Raw genomic sequence first — 17,566 nt, forward strand, 5'->3', positions numbered from 1 at the left:
GGCTGTGTCTTGGTGGTCCTGTTAATGTGCAGAATTTTGGGGAGGAAGGCATGAGATTGTGGTTGCAGAGGGGCTCTTCAAAACTGTTCTTTATCCAGAATCCTGCTCTTAGCCTCCCTCCTCCCTTTCTTCTTCTTTCCTGCCTTCCTTCCTTTCCTTCTCACTACTACATACCTTCATTTGTTCAAGCAAAAATTTTTCTTAAATAAAATTAGCATTTTATCTATCATATGCCAGTAATAAATTTATACTGCTAAGATAAGCTGGCAGTCGGAGTTATTTTATGTCAGTTCATTGAAGATGAAATGTAGCTTTCTCTTTCCCTTGGTCAAATCAGTCCTTTTCTACTCAAAGCATGAATTTGAAGCAAGGAAAGAAGTAAGTTTTGGTAGAATCACAGTGTGTCTTATGCCCGAGAAGGGTTGAGTGAGCAGATTTCTGGCTGGACTCAGAGTCTATTTAAGCCATTTCACTCAAGTCTCTGCATTGCCAACAGGATAACGCATTAAGTTTCTTCTTCATCCATGTAGATAAAGACTGGACTTGAACCCTGTGTAGCTGGGAAAACAATAAGAGGCTTGGAGTCATACAGAGCTAGTTTTGAGTCTTAGTTCTGACACCCATCTGTCATTGGTTCTTGAGAAAATAAAGTCTCTGAGAAAATAATGGTGTCTACCCCATAGGTCAGTGAGGCTTACTTGCTAAACCAAATGATTAATATAGTGGGCACAGATTACAAGCCAAGAGCAATGACCAGATTTGGGATATTGTGGAGAACAGCGAGTCTTGCTCTCATCCAATCACCGCCTCACTCCACATGGCGACTCAAGCTTTCCCCTTTTCCTGACTTCTGTCACTCCAAGCACAGCAGCCCCAAACACAACCTCTAGATAAATGGCCATGACCAATGCCATTTACCAAATGTTTCAAAGTTACAGGGTCTGGTCATTGTTACTTCCAAGAATCCAATTAATAAAGATGTGGAATACATTCTAATGTGTTTTAATAAGCTAATGTAAAGACAGGAGAATGGAAACTGATCCCAGCGTTCTCTCTCCAGGACTTTTCAGTTGACAAGTACTTCCTAAAATGCAGATGACTTAAGGTAGGGATATGCAAACTGATTTTACATTATAGGTGAAAAATACTTTCAGTTTTAATTATTATACTTTCTATTTATCAGAAAAAATAACTTAAGCCCATGAAAAATTATGACTGATCTTATATTTATTATGACTTATGTAGAAAAGTGAATTGAATGAAAACCAGTAAGTAATTATACAGGTGTTATGCAGAGATGTCAAAAACAGTGAAGGGAGAGTTTAACTAGTTGAGGTTTGGAAATTCCACTTTAAAGATTCCCTCTGCCATTTCCTTATATATTAAATGAATAGTTCTTGAGATAAGAATTTCCAATTCATTAGAAATGAAGGTTGATAAGATTATTATATAAATGTAAATGTATATATGTTGGTCAATTCCAAGTCATTTTCCACATATGGTCTGAATTCATCTTATAATAGCACTGTGAAGTAGCAAGAGAGAGAGAGAAATAGAAAGAGAAACAGGGTGAGAGAGAGCACTGGACTAGAGGGCAGAATATTTGGGCTAAGAATTAAACCCCTGCAAATCACAATGCAAAATGAGAATATCACAGAAGGGTGGTGGAAATTGTGGCTGTTCTGAAAGTTTTATTATATGAGGATTTATTGACCGACCAGGAGATGATTGATTTAGAGAAAAGATAATTAAAGGAAACATGGGATTTTTTTTTTTAATATTAAAGGCTATTTTGTGGATGAGGAAACAAATTTATTCTGCACTGATCGAGAGAGAACTAGGATTAATGGCTGAAAGTTTCAAGAAAACAGCTTTTTAATCAATGTAAAGCTGACCTTTCTAATAATTAGAATGTTCTGCAATCAACTTCTGATCAGCTTTCCTAGACTACACAGACTACTCCTTGCTGAATTCATAGTTTTTCTAAATGTTTCAGTTTCCTTTTCAACTAACCCCCATGCCAAAGTCACTAATAGAAGGTTTCTTTTCCTTCCTATTTCCTCCATATGAACATTAACTGAAACATTGCATTTAGAGAACAATCAAATTTAAATGTTTGGCCTCTGTTAATACTTCAATTCAGTCTCTCAGTCATGTCTGACTCTTTGCAAACCCATGAACTGCAGCACGCCAGGCCTCCCTGTCCATCGCCAACTCCCGGAGTTTACTCAAACTCATGTCCATTGAGTCAGTTATGCCATCCAACCATCTCATCCTCTGTCGTTCCCTTCTTCTCCTGCCTTCAATCTTTCCCAGCATCAGGGTCTTTTCAAATGAGTCAGCTCTTCACATCAGGTGGCCAAAGTATTGGACTTTCAGCTTCAACATCAGTCCTTCCAATGAATATTCAGGACTGATTTCCTTTAGGATGGACTGGTTGGATCTCCTTGCAGTCCAAGGGATTCTCAAGACTCTTCTCCAACACCACAGTTCAAAAGCATCAATTCTTCAGGGCTCAGCTTTCTTTTTAGTCCAACTCTTATATCCATACATGACTACTGGAAAAACCATAGCTTTGACTAGACAGAACTTTATTGGCAAAGTAATGTCTCTGCTTTTTAATATGCTGTCTAGGTTGGTCATAACTTTTCTTCCAAGGAGAAGTGTCTTTTAATTTCATGGCTGCAGTCACCATCTGCAATGATTTGGGAGCCCCAAAAAATAAAGTCTGTCACTATTTCCGTTGTTTCCCCATCTATTTGCCATGAAGTGATGGGACCGGATGCCATGATCTTAGTTTTCTGAATGTTGAGCTTTAAGCCAACTTTTTCACTCTCTTCTTTCACTTTCATCAAGAGGCTCTTTAGTTCTTCTTCGCTTTCTGCCATAAGAGTGGGTTCATCTGCATATCTGAGGTTATTGATATTTCTCCTGGCAATCTTGATCGCAGCTTGTGCTTCCTCCAGGCCAGCGTTTCTCATGATGTACTCTGCATATAAGTTAAATAAACACAATGACACTGTACAGCCATGACGTACTCTTTTCCCTGTTTGGAACCAGTCTGTTGTTCCATGTCCAGTTCTAACTGTTGCTTCCTGACCTGCATACAGATTTCTCAGGTGGTCTGGTTCCCATCTCTTTAGGAATTTTCCAGAGTTTGTTGTGATCCATACAGTCAAAGGCTTTGGCATAGTCAATAAAACAGAAGTTGATGTTTTTCTGGAACTCTCCTGCTTTTTCAGTGATCCAATGGATGTTGGCAATTTGATCTCTGGTTTCTCTGCCTTTTCTAAATCCAGCTTGAACATCTGGAAGTTCACAGTTCATGTACTGTTGAAGTCCGGCTTGAAGAATTTTGAGCATTTCTTTACTAGCGTGTGAGATGAGTGCCATTGTGCAGCAGTTTGAACATTCTTTGGCATTGCCTTTCTTAGGGATTGGAATGAGAACTGACCTTTTCCAGTCCTGTGGCCACTGCTGAGTTTTCCAAATTTGCTGGTATATTGAGTGCAGCACTTTCACAGCATCATCTTTTAGGATTTGAAATAGCTCAACTAGAATTCCATCACTTCCACTAGCGTTGTTCATAGTGATGCTTCCTAAGGCCCGCTTGACTTCAGATTCCAGGATGTCTGAGTCTAGGTGCGTGATCACACCATTGTGATTATCTGGGTCATGAAGATCTTTTTTGTATAGTTCTTCTGTGTATTCTTGCCACCTCTTCTTAATATCTTCCGCTTCTGTTAGGTCCATACCATTTCTGTCCTTTATTGAGCCCATTTTTGCATGAAATGTTCCCTTGGTATCTCTAATTTTCTTGAAGAGATCTCTAGTCTTTCCCATTCTATTTTTTTCCTGTTAATACTGGAACTAGACTTTAAATGTATGGATAATTTTTATTTGTAGGTAGGTTTTCCCTGTGTTAGAATAGTCTACAATCTTCCCTCAAAAGCCTTCTTTTTAATCAACATAATTTTGAACTTCTCTTATTTATGGTTGTATAGCTGGCTCAGATTAAAAAAAAAAAATCTGAAAACATGATCTAGCTTTACCCAAATGACCTTGAGCAGAATATTTACCCTTTCTGGGTTTCAGTATCCTTATTTATAATTAATCATTTGGATTGAATGATTGCTAGGGTTTTTACCAGCTCTAATTTTCCAGGATTCCATTAATCAGCTTTCCTCACAGTGGAGTAGGCACACTCTTAATTATCTAATAAAACTTTGATGGATTATCTGTAAATAGTTGTAATTCTTTCTTTGTGTTATATTCACTTAGGCTCCCCCTTAAATAAATAACTAGCTGCCTAATTTAGAATTCTATCCTTAGTCTGTTTAGCATATACATGCAGGCTTAACAGAGTGATACACATAACATGGAATGCTTTATTTACACATGTGAATTTTGTTCATAGGGTTGGACTTGAAAACCAAAAGGAAAATGTCTTTTAAGTTTTAAATCTGGAGTATAATTCTACTGTGTCTTGATGAAAATAGTGATGCTTTTCCTTTCTTAGAAATTGATAACTTCACATTTCTCCTAGATATTTTAGAATTGTTTTCTTTTCCTTAATTTCAAAGTGTAGCCTAATTTCCCTTATGATTTATTATTTTTTTCCATTGGTTATTTAGTATTGTGGGCTTCCCAGGTGACTCAGTGGTAAAGAATCTGCTACCAGTGTAGGAGGCTCAGGGTCCATCCCTGTGTCAGGAAGATCCCCTGGAGAAGGAATGGCAGTTGACTGCAGTGTACTTGTCTGGAGGATCCCATGGACAGAGCAGCCTGGTGGGCTACAGTCTACAGGGTCTCAAAAGAGTCGGGTAGGACTTAGAGACTGAAAGACAAATTTAGTAATGTGCTGTTGAATTTCCACATGTTTGTGACTTCCCAAATCTACGTTATTTCAGCCTGAAGAACTTCCCATAGTATTGCTTATAAGGCTGATTTTCCAGAGACAAATATTCTTAGTTTCTGTTTATCTCGTAATGTCTTTATTTGATTTTCATTTATGAAAGATACACTGCCAGTAAGTGTATGCTGTTGTGCTTGATGGTGTCCTGCATGTCTCTGACGCTCTGTTTACTTCTCTTCTTTCCTTTTTCTCTCTGTTCTTCAGGTTGTATAACCTCTATTGATCTATCTTCAAGTTAACTAATTCTTTTTTCTGCCAAGCCAAACATACTGCTGATCCTCTCTAGTGAGTTTTTCATTTCATTTATTGTGTTTTGTGTGCATGCATGCTAATTTGCTTCAGTTGTTTCCAACTCTTTGTGATGCCATGGACTGTAGCTTGCCACACTCCTCTGTCTATGGGAGTCTCCAGGCAAGAGTACTGTGCCCTCCTCCAGGGATTCTCCTGGCCCAGGGATCGAACCCGTGTCACTTGTGTTTCTGCACTGATAGGAGTGTTCTTTACCTCTAGCACCACTTGCAAAGCCCTTATTGTGTTTTAGAACTCTAGAATTTCCAGTTAAAAAGAAATAATTTATACTTTTTATTGATGTATTTTATTTGATAAGACATTGCCAGTGTCCAGTTCAGTCACTCAGTCATGTTTGATGCTGTGACCCCCATGGACTGCAGCATGCCAGGCTTGCCTGTCCTTCAGTGTACCTCTATTTAATTTTTTATTCATGGCTTCCATTCCATTAGTTCTTTGAACATATTTATAATGACTACTTTGAAGTATTTGTCCATTAAATTGTATATTTACTCATTGTGGTTCTATCATCTGTTCTTTTTTTTTTCCTGTTGTGTGGGTCAGACTTTTGTGTTTCTTAAGTTCTTGTTGGAAACTTGATATTTAGATAATGTTCTGTAGCAACTCCAGATTTTGGCTTCCCATTCCCACTAGGATTTGTTATTGTTATTTACTTTGTTACTTTTTAGTGACTGATTGGATTATTTTGCTGAAGTCTATGTCCCCTGCAGTGAGTTAAATTATAAATGTTGATATCTAATTACATCTAAGATAGATTTTTAGTGAAATTTTGAAAGTGCAGTGTGCAGAGCATGCTCCCAATTAGGTAGGGGGAAACACGTGCGCTTAGTTGATTTCTAGAAAGAGACTTAAGAGACTGGTAAAGAAACTCCTTCTAGGAAGGAGGACCAAGAAGTGATGAGCTATTATGAAGACTAATTCACTTTTCCTTACTTATTATTTTTGCATACATTTTGTTTTGCCATTTGTGTGCAATTCTTTATAAATGTATAAGGATATAACCACTAAGTTTATTAGAAAAAGGATCAGTTATCTCCTTATACTAATTTTGTGAATACATAATTTAAATGAGAAATTGTTTCATTTAGAAATACTGTTTGAGTGGAGATTCATGTATTATATAATGCATTGTATATATAATTTATTATATATTACATAATATATATGTATGTATATATGATATAATATTGCATATTGTGTGATATTACATAATAATACATATTGCATGATTATGTAACGTGTTATATCTTATGTAATATTGCATACTATATAAATTGTATATATACATATAAAATATCAAAATGGATTATTACAAATTTATTTTATAGTTTTCAAAAACCAATCTTGCCGTGCCCTGCTAAATTGCTTCAGTCTTGTCCAACTCTTTGCGACCCCATGAACTGTCATCCACCAGGCTCCTCTGTCCATGGGGATTCTTCAGGCAAGAATACTGGAATGGATTGCCAATCTTAGACTAGTGTTTAATCTGATAAAATCATTAATAAAATCTGAAAGTTCAACAACAACAAAAATTCTTTTAGAGCTGTATTGTTTATCTGGAGGAAATGCACATATTTGTTCATTGTATTCTTTCCTGCTTGGTTATTAGCCTCCAGTGATGGTTATTAGCACAGCCCTTTGTGTTCATTTTGATACCATTAAGATCTCCACTTACAAGGCTGCTTCTTGCTTAATGAGAGTTCCAAGACCTTTCCCAGGGTGTATTTATTTCTCAACAGCTGTAGGCAACTCCTTCTCAAACTTCATTGTCTGCATTCCTCTCCCAGAGAGGTGTTCCTGCCTTCTCCCTTCAGAGTATGGCTCCTCTCTGATCAGGTTCACCACTGCAAGATTAACCTGTCATTGAAAAGATAAAATTGTGCTTCAGTGTTCTCCTGTTTCTTAAATGGATGCCGAACTGAGCTCCAAAGCCCCTTGCCAGAAGGCGGCTGCAAAGCCCTTGGCAACAGAAAGCTGATTATTTGCAAAACGGGGACTCCTAATTGGAAAATGTGATGGAATGAAAATAGTGAGTCCTCAGTAATCTCCTTTTAAAATGATAATGTGAGCCACTTAGTGAATATTAATGTGTCATATTCATGAGCCTGGAAAATTTGAACCTATGAGATAAGAATTTGTTCTACAGAGGAACCAACATTCTCACTCATTCACACTTTCCCCATTCACAGAGACAAGCAAGCTGCCATTCTTGATGGGATACCTCTCAGAGATAGCAATTAGCATGGATACAGACCTCTAATTGGTTGTTAATTTTTCTTATTTTTTTCTGTTCCTGAGGATAATTATGCATGCTTTCATATTCTTTCTTCTGTTTGTTATAAATTCTTAACAGCAAGTGACCATGTATTTTACCTCTTACTGCCCACTGGTAACATGCAGCCTATGAGATTATGAAGAAACAAAATGAAAGCTATACACCCAGATATGTGTCGTGTGTATGTCAAGACTTCATTGAGGTTCTGCTTGTTCCAATAACGTAATTAATACTTAAAACATATTTGGAAATCTACTTTGGGATCTGGTCAATTTTCCCAGTAAGGAGTGAAGTGAAGATCTGTACAATGATTAGCTGAGTAGAGCCAAATGTGACTTGTTACTTTTCTTTTTTTTTAATTAATTATTTATTTTATTTTATTTTCTGGCTGTGTTGGGTCTTCGTTGCTGCTCATGAGCTTTCTCTAGTTGTGGTGAGCAGGGTCTACTCTGCAGTTGCAGTGTACAGGATTCTCATTGCTGTGGCTTCTCTTGTTGAGGAGCATTGGCTCTAGGTTCTCAGGCTTCAGTAGTTGCAGCACGTGAGCTCAGTAGTTGTGATGCCTGGGCTTTGTTTCTCTGAGTTACGTGTACTCTTCCCAGACCAGGGATGGAACCTGTGCTGCCTCCATTGGCAGTGAAAGTGAAAGTGGCTCAGTCGTGTCTAACTCTTTGCCACCCCATGGACTATACAGTCCATGGAATTCTCCAGGCCAGAATACTGGAGTGGATAGCCTTTCCTTTCTCCAGGGGATCTTCCCAACCCAGGGATTGAACCCACATCTCCCACATTGCAGGTGGATTCCCTCCATTGGCAGGTGATTATCAATTACTGGACCACTAGAGAAGTCCATGATTTGTTACTTTTTCTTTTTTTTTGATTCATTACTTTTAAAACACAATTTTTGTATAATAATCAAGAATAGACCCAGTTAGGGACCCAGCATTGTCAGAATCCATCCTTGAGATGATCCCAATTTTTAAAACTTTGTACTTAAGGGCCAGCCTGATGGTCTAGTGGTTAAGAGTAAGCCTGCCAATTTAGGGGGCAAGGGTTCAATCCCTGGTTCAGAAAGATTTCATATGCCTTGGAGCAACTAAGCCCATGCACTCCAACTACTGAGCCCAGGCTCTGGAGCCTGTGAGCCACAACTACTGAGCTCAAGCACCACAACTAGAGAGAGTCCTCACTCAGTACAATGAGAGAAAGCCCATTCGCAGCAACAAAAACATGGTGCACTCAAAAATAAATGCATAAACCAAATTTGAAAAAAAAACAGCTTTATTGAGATATATTTCATATACCTATATCGGTTAGTGACCTATTTTAAGTATATGTTCTTTAGTACATTTTAATGTACTAAAGTGTAAAGGTTTTAGTATAGTCAAAAGATGGGCAACCAACACCACCGAAGTCAATTTTAGAATGTTTTTATAATTTTATAAAGAAATTCCATAACCATTAGCAATCATTTTCCATTCTGCCTTCCTCTGCGTAATCACTAATCTACTTTCTTACCTGTTCTGGACATTACCTTTAAAGGGAATCATGCCATCTGTGGTCCTTTGCAACTGGGATAGTGTTTTCACTTAAGCAAAATATTTTTCAAATTCACCTATGTTGTGCCATATTTCAGTACATCATTCCTTTTTTTTCCTCAAAATTTAAAACATGGAACTTTTAAAGAGAAAAACTAGTTATAGTGGAAAGCCTGTACACATAGAATTTATTTTTTAATCAGTGGTGCATACATACATGAATATTTGTTAGGTATACAAGTATGTGACAAGGACCAAATATATTTTGTAGCAGAGAAAAATTAGATATTTCCCTAGCATCTTCTAGGAAGAATAGAATCAGTGTGGAGAATCTTTTGTTTTATTTTGAGCTCAAAGCCAACCTGTGTGTAATGGCTTTTTCTTAAGAGTTGGAATATTGGCTGTGTATAAGAAATGCAGTAGAGGCGGGTAAGTTTCTGAAGGGTAGGAGGAGGCAGGGGCTGCCTGGTGGAAGGGGTTCCCAGAGAGATGAGAGACCTAGGAATAGTAAGAGAGAAGACATTGGGAAAGAAGAGACAAGTTTGATGGAGGATTTATTGAAAAGTATAATGCTGTGTCTTAGGTTACTATGGAGTGAATTGTGTCCATTCAAAATTTATATTTGGAAGCTCTTATCTCTAAAGTGATGGGGTTCAGAGAAGGGCCTTTGGAAAATAATCTGGTTTGGCTAAAGTTATACAGGTAGAGCACCCCCGATGGGATTAGTACCCCTATAAGAAGAGGAAGAAGGGCTTCCCAGATGGCCCAATGGTAGAGAATCTGCCTGCAATGCAGGAGACAAGGATTTGATCCCTGAGTCAGGAAGATCCCCTGGAGGAGGAAATGGGAACCCACTCCAGTATTCTTGCCTGGGAAATGTCATGGACAGAGGAGCCTGGCAGGCTGCAGTCTACAGGATTGCAAAGAGTCGGACATGACTGAGCAACTGAACATGCACACAAGAAGAGGAAGAGACACTAGAACTTTGTACAAATTGGCCGTGCAAGGACACAGCAAGAAGACAATTATCTGTAAGTCAGAAAGAGCATTTCTCACCACGGGGTGAATCAGCCAGTGCCTCGATACTGGATTTCTCTTCCTTCAGGAGGCTGAGGGATATTAATAAATGTCTATTGTTTAAGCCACGAAGGCTATGGTATTTTGGTGTAGCAGCCTGAGCAGACTAATACATTTTTTAATACATTTTACATTATTAAAATCTATACTCAGGACATCCTTAGTGGTCTAGTGGTTGGGAATCTGCCTGCCAATTCTGGGGACACAGGTTTGATCCCTGGTCTGGGAAGTTCCCACATGTTGCAACTAAGCCTGTGGGCCACAACTGCTGAGCCCACACCCTGCAACTACTGAAGCATGTGTGCCTAGAGCCCATGCTCTGCATCAAGAGAAGCCACCACAATAACTAGAGAATAACTCCCAATTTCAGCAACTAGTATATAGCAATGAAGACCCAGCACACCCAAAAAATAAGTAAAATTAAAAAAAAAAAAAAAAACTACACTCACAGAAAATCCTCAGTGAAATCTCAGTTTCATTTTCTGTTGATGGGGATACATACTCAGGGCTCTTTTGAGGGTTGAGTGTGAAGATCACGAGAGATTCCATCCCAATAGTTATGTTCCATTTCTGTGCACACCCATGGTAATATATGACCAGATGGGGTTGTATACTTCCTATGTTTCCTCCTGTTCTCAGCTTCCTCCTCTGGAGCCCCTCACAGTTTATTACCAGCCACGTGAATCACTTCCTTCCCGATCAGTGCTGACACGTTAACTTTGGGGAAATCTCAGTGCAGAGATCCCAAGCCAAATCTTAAGAAACACCAAGGTTGGCAAAACTGTCACTGATAAAATCAGTTTCATAGCGAATATGAAATTAGGGGGAAAACAATAAAAAGTGGCATTGAATGTATGTTTTACTCTAAAAAAATAAATAAAATTGTAGAGAATCCATTCCCCCAGACAAAGCAAATTTCTCATCATTCTGAATCTGCTCAGGAAGGTAAATGTTTACCTGGCTCACTTTTTAAGGTACATTGCTGCTGGCCACTGAGGAGCTGAGACAGACCACAACTTTGCAAACCAACCCTCACTTGTCTAGAACTAAAGATTTTTTCAACTTGCATTCTCTCTGTTTCATTTTTTTTCCTGGGACTGAGAAACAGTGTTAGATGATGGTTAAGCACCCAGACACTGAAGTTTGAAGACTCAGTGTGAGATTTACATAACCTCTCTGTGTCTCATTTGTAAACACAGATGAAAATCTTGCTTTAGTGTTACCAGGAGGATTCAATGACTTGATGTTAGTAAAAGGTTTGTATGGATCCCTGGGACATAGGAAACATATGGGTGGCTCTATTGTACTTATTTCATTTTAAGAAGATTAGATAGGAAGTTGATGCAATCATTGGCCTTTTCACAAATTACCTCATTGGTTTACAGTTGTTTAGGGGTGACTGATATCCTGTGTAACTGGCTAGAAGGATGGAGTGTAACGAGATTGCTTTTGGCACAGTTCAAGGCCTGGTCCAGTGACTCTTTCCTTAAGAACTCTCTCTCTACGTAGATGAGGATCAAAAGAAGTCCAGCCACTGAGCCTCGGGTTGGCAAACTCGGAGTTGTGATTCTGACGTTTCCATGCACATGCTTATTCACTCAGTCTTGTCTGACTCTTTGCAACCCTATAGATAGTAGCCCTCCAGATTCCTCTGTCCATAGGATATTTTTTCCAAGAAAAAATACTGAAGTGGGTTGTCATTTCCTCTAGGTGATGTTCCCAACACAGGGATTGAACCTGCATCTCCTGCGGCTCTTGCATTGCAGGCAGATTACCTTTACCCCGAGCCATCAAGATCAACATTGATTCTGGGATATTTAAGCCTTTCAAAACTAATCATCCACAGACACTGCCCTCTCTGGAAACTGAGCAGGACCTGAGGCATTACAGAAGGAGAGGCTTCCAGCAACCAGAGTAGTAATAATCCAGAATAAACAAAGAACAAAGAGACGAACAATTTCCTCATGTCAATGGTGGTAATCTTGCACATTTACAGGTAGTTTTTATTTTCTTCTACTGTCAACTATAATAAATAACAATGTAGTTGGTGGAAAAGAATGAAGAAGATGATACATTTAAGTCTGTTAATGTTTTTAAACTTTCTTGGAGGAAAAAAATCTAAAAGGAGAAGGGAAATGAGGTAAAACATAGACAACACAGAAATGAAAGTGAGGTACTTCCCTGGTGGTCCGTGGTTAAAACGTCACCTTCTAATGCAGGGAGTGCCAGCTTGATCCCTGGTCAGGGAGCTAGCATCCCATATGTCTCACGGTCAAAACACAAAACATAAAACAGAAGCAATAATGTAATAAATTTAATAAAGATTTTAAACATGATCCACATCAAATCCCAAGAAATCTTAAAAAAAAAATGAAAATGAAATTCATTCAGAAAAAAGTGAATGATATATTTTTTTGCATTTTAATAGTTTGAATGTTTTCTGTATATGCATGGGCCGGCTTCCTTGGAGGCTCAGAGGTTAAGAATCCTCCTGCCAATGTGAGAAAACTGGTTCAATCCCTGGGTTAGGAAGACCCCCTGGAGAAGAAAATGGCGATCCACTTCAGTATTCTTGCCTGGAGAATCTCCATGGACAGAGGAGCTTGCTGGGCTACAGTCCATGGGGTCAGATGTGTGTCTGACTCTTTCGAGACCCCATGGACTGCAGCACTCTTCTCTATCCTTCACCTTCTCTCGGAGCTTTGCTCAAACGCATCTCCTTTGAGTCGGTGATGCCATTCAGTGATCTTGTCCTCTGTCGTCCCCTTCTCCTCCCGCCTTCAATCTTGCCCAGTGTCAGGGTCTTTTCTAATGAGTCAGCTCTTTGCATAAGGTGGCCAAAGTATTAGAGCTTCAGCTTCAGCATCAGTCCTTCCAATGAATATTCAGGACTGATCTCCTTTAGGATGGACTGGTTGGATCTCCTTGCCGTCCAAGGGACTCTCAAGAGTCTTCTCCAACATCAACATTTCAAATGCATCAATTCTTTGGTGTTCAGTCTTCTTTATGCTCCAACTCTCACATCCATACATGACTACTGGAAAAACCATAGCTTTCACTAGATGGACCTGTGTTAGAAAAGTAATGTCTCTGCTTTTTAATATGCTGTCTAGGTTTGTCATAGTTCTTCTTCCAAGGAGCAAGCATCTTTTAATTTCATGGCTGTAGTCACCATCTGCAGTGATTTTGGAGCCCAAGAAAACAAAGTCTGTCACTGTTTCCATTATTTCCCCATCTATTTGCTATGAAGTGATGGGACCGGGTGTCATGATCTTCATTTTTTTGAATGTTGAATTTTAAGCCAGCTTTTTCACTCTCTTCTTTTACTTTCATCAAGAGGCTCTTTTGTTCCTCCTCACTTTCTGTCATACAGAAGAAAGACAACACAAGACTGCACTAAAAATATTTTGTATGTTTCTTATTTTTTTGTGTTTTTGGTAAAATGCTTTGCAGGCTATCTCTTACATTGCAGGCAGATTTTTTCCTGCTTGAGACCTCAAGGAAACCCTGTATTTGAGTCAACCTGGTGACTCAGCAGTAAGAAATCTGTCTGCCTGTGCAGGAGACAAGGGCTCTATCCTTTGATCCCTGGGTCAGGAAGATCCCCTGGAGGAGGAAATGGCAACCCATTCCAGCATTCTTGCCTGGGGAATCCCATGAATAGAGGAACTTGGTGGTCTATAGCCCATGGGGTTGCAAAAAGTTTAGACATGGCTGAGTGACTGAACTCACACAACACAGTATTATAATGATGATAGGAGGTGTCCCTATCTGATCTCTTATTTTAATTTAGATATTACCCATTAGGATAATATTTTCTACTGTGTTTGGTAGTCTATATTTTGTTTTCCTCCTTCATTTTTATTTAACATTTTATTTCAGTTTTATTAAAGATAACTTCAGCATTGATTTATTTGCACAAGTTTTAATCTTTATTTTCTTACCATAATGTAGCATGCAGATAAATTTGTTGATATCAACAATCTTGGTTTCCTGGAACCTTTCTTGGTCATAATGTTCTTTCAATAATTTTTCAGAATCAATTTTCTAATACTCTATTTAAACTGTGTTTATATTTTTATTTTCTGTAGCATCTTTATCATATTTTGATATCAAAGTTAAACTGTACACATAAATGGATTGGATAAATGACCATCTTTTTATCTATGGCTGGTTTAAATCACATTGAAATTATCTCTTACTTAAAGATTTTAGATGAACTCAGCTGGAAAGTCTCCTGGTCCCAGTGCCTTTTGTTATACCTTCTGTGGTAATTAGGCTATTGAAATTTTCTACTTCTTAATGGGCCAGTTTTGGTAATTGATATGTTGCTAGGAAATCATCTATTTCATTCAAGTTTTCAAATATATTGTCAGAGAGTTGCACGCTTGACAAAATGTTAGTGGGAAATGTAGACAAGTATAATTTCATCCATAATGTTACTTAATATAAATAGATAAGGTTGGATATGTATTATACATGGTCATATATTGAAGGATATAAAATGAAAAATTGATTGCATTTGGGGATAGGTTGTTGGGTAATTATTTCCCCCATGGGTTTCTGCTATTTTAATAAGATATCAGCAATATTGTTAAAAAGGCAAAGCATTGTACCATAGTGGTTAAGAATATATGTGCTTAAATTTGGACAGACATGGTCTCAAATCCTGTGTATGAGGTAGGCCAGTTACTAGGAGTCTCCTAACCTCTGTTTCCTCATTTGTAACATGTGGACAATAACTGTGCCCCTCTCAGAGGGTTGACATGAGAACCAAATGTTGTGATGCAAAAGAGCTCAGCACAGTGCCTGATATACTATTAAGCCCTAATTTATTGGTAACTATTGTCATCAGAAAAACAGACTGTAACAGAGACTGATGTCTGCAGTTTGACTTTCATTACCATTGATACCACTTATGATTATGATTTTGTTTTGCTTCCCAGCCTTAAGGGACAAGAGGGTCAAAATGAATAGTCTTGCAGTATAGCTGCTTTGTTATTATTAAACTTACAGACCCTGAGTCAAGAGTTCAGTGGAATTCAAGTTGATGTGCAATGCAGATGGCAGGAAGACCTCCAGGCAGGAGTCTCAGAATGACAGGGCGCTACAAAAGAGAATAAATAGGCCAAGTGAGGAAAAGCAGGAGAGTGCTGTTGACAGGGAGGCAGTTCAGGCTGTCTGGGTTTAAATCTCTTTTCATTGCTTACCATTTGTGTCTTTGAGACTTAGTGTTTTCATCTTTAAAAGAAGACTAATAATAGCACTTGCCTCATGACATTATTTTAAGAAGGAAACTAGATGATGCGTGAAAAGTACCTGACCATAGTAGGCACTCAATTGATGTTTCATATTAAGAGGTGGTCAAAGCACTGTAAACAGATGAAGATTCTCTAATAAAAGATGGAGTGGAGTAATGTAAATAGCAGGGTGGCCTCATGAACTACACCTGCTGTCAGCAGAAAAGAGGATGGAAGGGAGTTTTCTAAGGAACCTGATTCCTAAATGAGAAAGATAGTTGGGGGAGGGGACCATATACCATCATTTTCTCTACCCTTGTCATTAATTTGTAACTGAATTTGGAAGAAGTCCATGTTGATCAGTGACATGGCATTCAAACTCCATTTGAATTTTCTGGATGTTATAGTTATGGCAATATAAGTAATAAGAAATGGCAGTAAGTGTGCAGATGTGCATTTAGAAATGACCATTTGGGGAAAAGTGGAGAATCTTTTCAGGGGGGAATGGTAATGTTGTGGAGGCAAGCAGAATCAATAAGAACAGATGTTGGGGAAAGGTGAGATTGAGAAGTGATAAGATGATTGACACACATGACAAAAATTTTAGAATTTAGGAGTTTTAATGTATTTTTTTTTTAAAAATATTATTCTCAAAGCTTTTGTTGTTTGCCATTTTCTTCTAAGTAGGTAATAATGAGGGGAGCTGACCCTTACGGGTAGAGAAAAAGGTTTTCCTGCAGAGAGACTAAGGGACATACCTAGAGAGACTAGAGGTTAGGGTTCTTTCTCTTGGATGCAAGGAGAACAATTTTGATTGAAAATCGAATGAAATCTAACTTAGGCCAGTTAGAAAAGAGCCTGCTTCCCCAAAGGCAAAGAGTATATAAAAAGAGATCTTAGAGAATATGCAGAAAAAGAGGAGTAGCCAGATAGGCACCCAAAAAAAAGTGGACAGGGAAGGAGAAATCAATGTGGCCATGAAGGCTGAAATCTCTGTCTACTTGTAATTTCCAAATTTTCTTGTAGGTTGTACACCTCGGTTCTGTTTGGAACAGTAAAATAGCCTGAGCACTTTAAAGGGATGGCTGAGCATGCCATGCTGGAACAGATCTGGTAGTAAGAAAAGAAAATTATAAGTGAGAGGCAAGGAAAGAACCCTCAGGCATATTGTCTTTGGATCAGAAACCCTGCTTACTGGAATGAATGGCAGAACGATATTTAAAGAACAGCAAAAGCCAACTGGTGCATCGTCAGGGCTATTTTTCATTTGTTTGAATTTATGTATTTATTTTGGACTGTGCTGGGTCTTTGCTGCTGTGTACAGGGTGCGCTGGCTTCCTGGGTTTCTCATCGCTGTGGCTTCTCTTGTTGCAGGTCAAGCACTGTAGAGCATGCAAGCTCAGTAGTTGCGGCGCACAAGTTTAGTTACTCCTCAGCCTGTGGAATCATCCCAGACCAGGGGTCGAACCCGTGTCCCCTGCATTGGCAGGCAGATTCTCATCCACTGTACCACCAGGGAAGTCCCAGGGCTACGTTTTTAATGTAGATGATGTCTCTGAATCCCAAGTCAAAGAGAGAATTATGCCAAGGGGACTGAGAAGGAAAAGGGGAAAATGTTCAGAAGAATGAGTCAGGCATGCCAATTAAAACAAAGAGATATCACGTATCAACTATCAAATTGGCAAAGACTTAAAAAGAATAATAATACCTAGTGTTACCTTGGGCAGAAGGAGACTGGTACTTTAATCGACACATTACTGGTTGAAATATTCATCAGCACAGCTTTTCTTGACTCAAAATTGTTAATGTGTACAGAGAGCCTTAAAAATGTGCAAACTTTCAAAGCCATTGTTTTAGTTAGGATTAGTTCAGCTGTATATGATAGAAAACCAACTTCTAAAGTGACTCAAACAAGAGAAAAGTATATTTCTCCTTCTCTCTGTAAGTGGGCAATCCAGAGCAAGCATGGTACTCCACAGACAGCAGCATGAACTCAGAAGGAACCTATCTTGTTGCTTGATCAGCCTCAGCAAAGCCTTCTTCTCATGTCCTTGGATTCTTTCAGCTCCAGCCATCCTATCAGCATTCTGCCAGAGGAATGCATATAGAAGACTTTAGCTTTAGACAACGCTTTGCAGAAGCCACAGACTGTACTTCCACTTAGATCCCAATGCCAGGAGCTTCTGGATCAAACAGTATCTGAAAACTGTAG

At 38.7% G+C, this 17,566-nt stretch overlaps 1 long non-coding RNA gene across 1 annotated transcript in view; it reads left to right on the forward strand.

Annotated features, from left to right (window-relative positions):
* Positions 1–4,028, forward strand: part of LOC145529381 (uncharacterized) — a 278,482-nt gene extending 274,454 nt beyond the window's left edge. Inside the window, exon 5 of the long non-coding RNA XR_014071152.1 lies at positions 1,061–4,028. This is a non-coding gene — a long non-coding RNA (uncharacterized LOC145529381). The remainder of the gene's footprint in view (positions 1–1,060) is intronic.
* Positions 4,029–17,566: the final 13,538 nt, after the last annotated feature.

The sequence above is a fragment of the Giraffa tippelskirchi genome, chromosome 12 (genome assembly GCF_054371585.1).
Source record: "Giraffa tippelskirchi isolate mGirTip1 chromosome 12, T2T-mGirTip1v1.2.pri, whole genome shotgun sequence".
Classification (NCBI taxonomy): domain Eukaryota; kingdom Metazoa; phylum Chordata; class Mammalia; order Artiodactyla; family Giraffidae; genus Giraffa; species Giraffa tippelskirchi.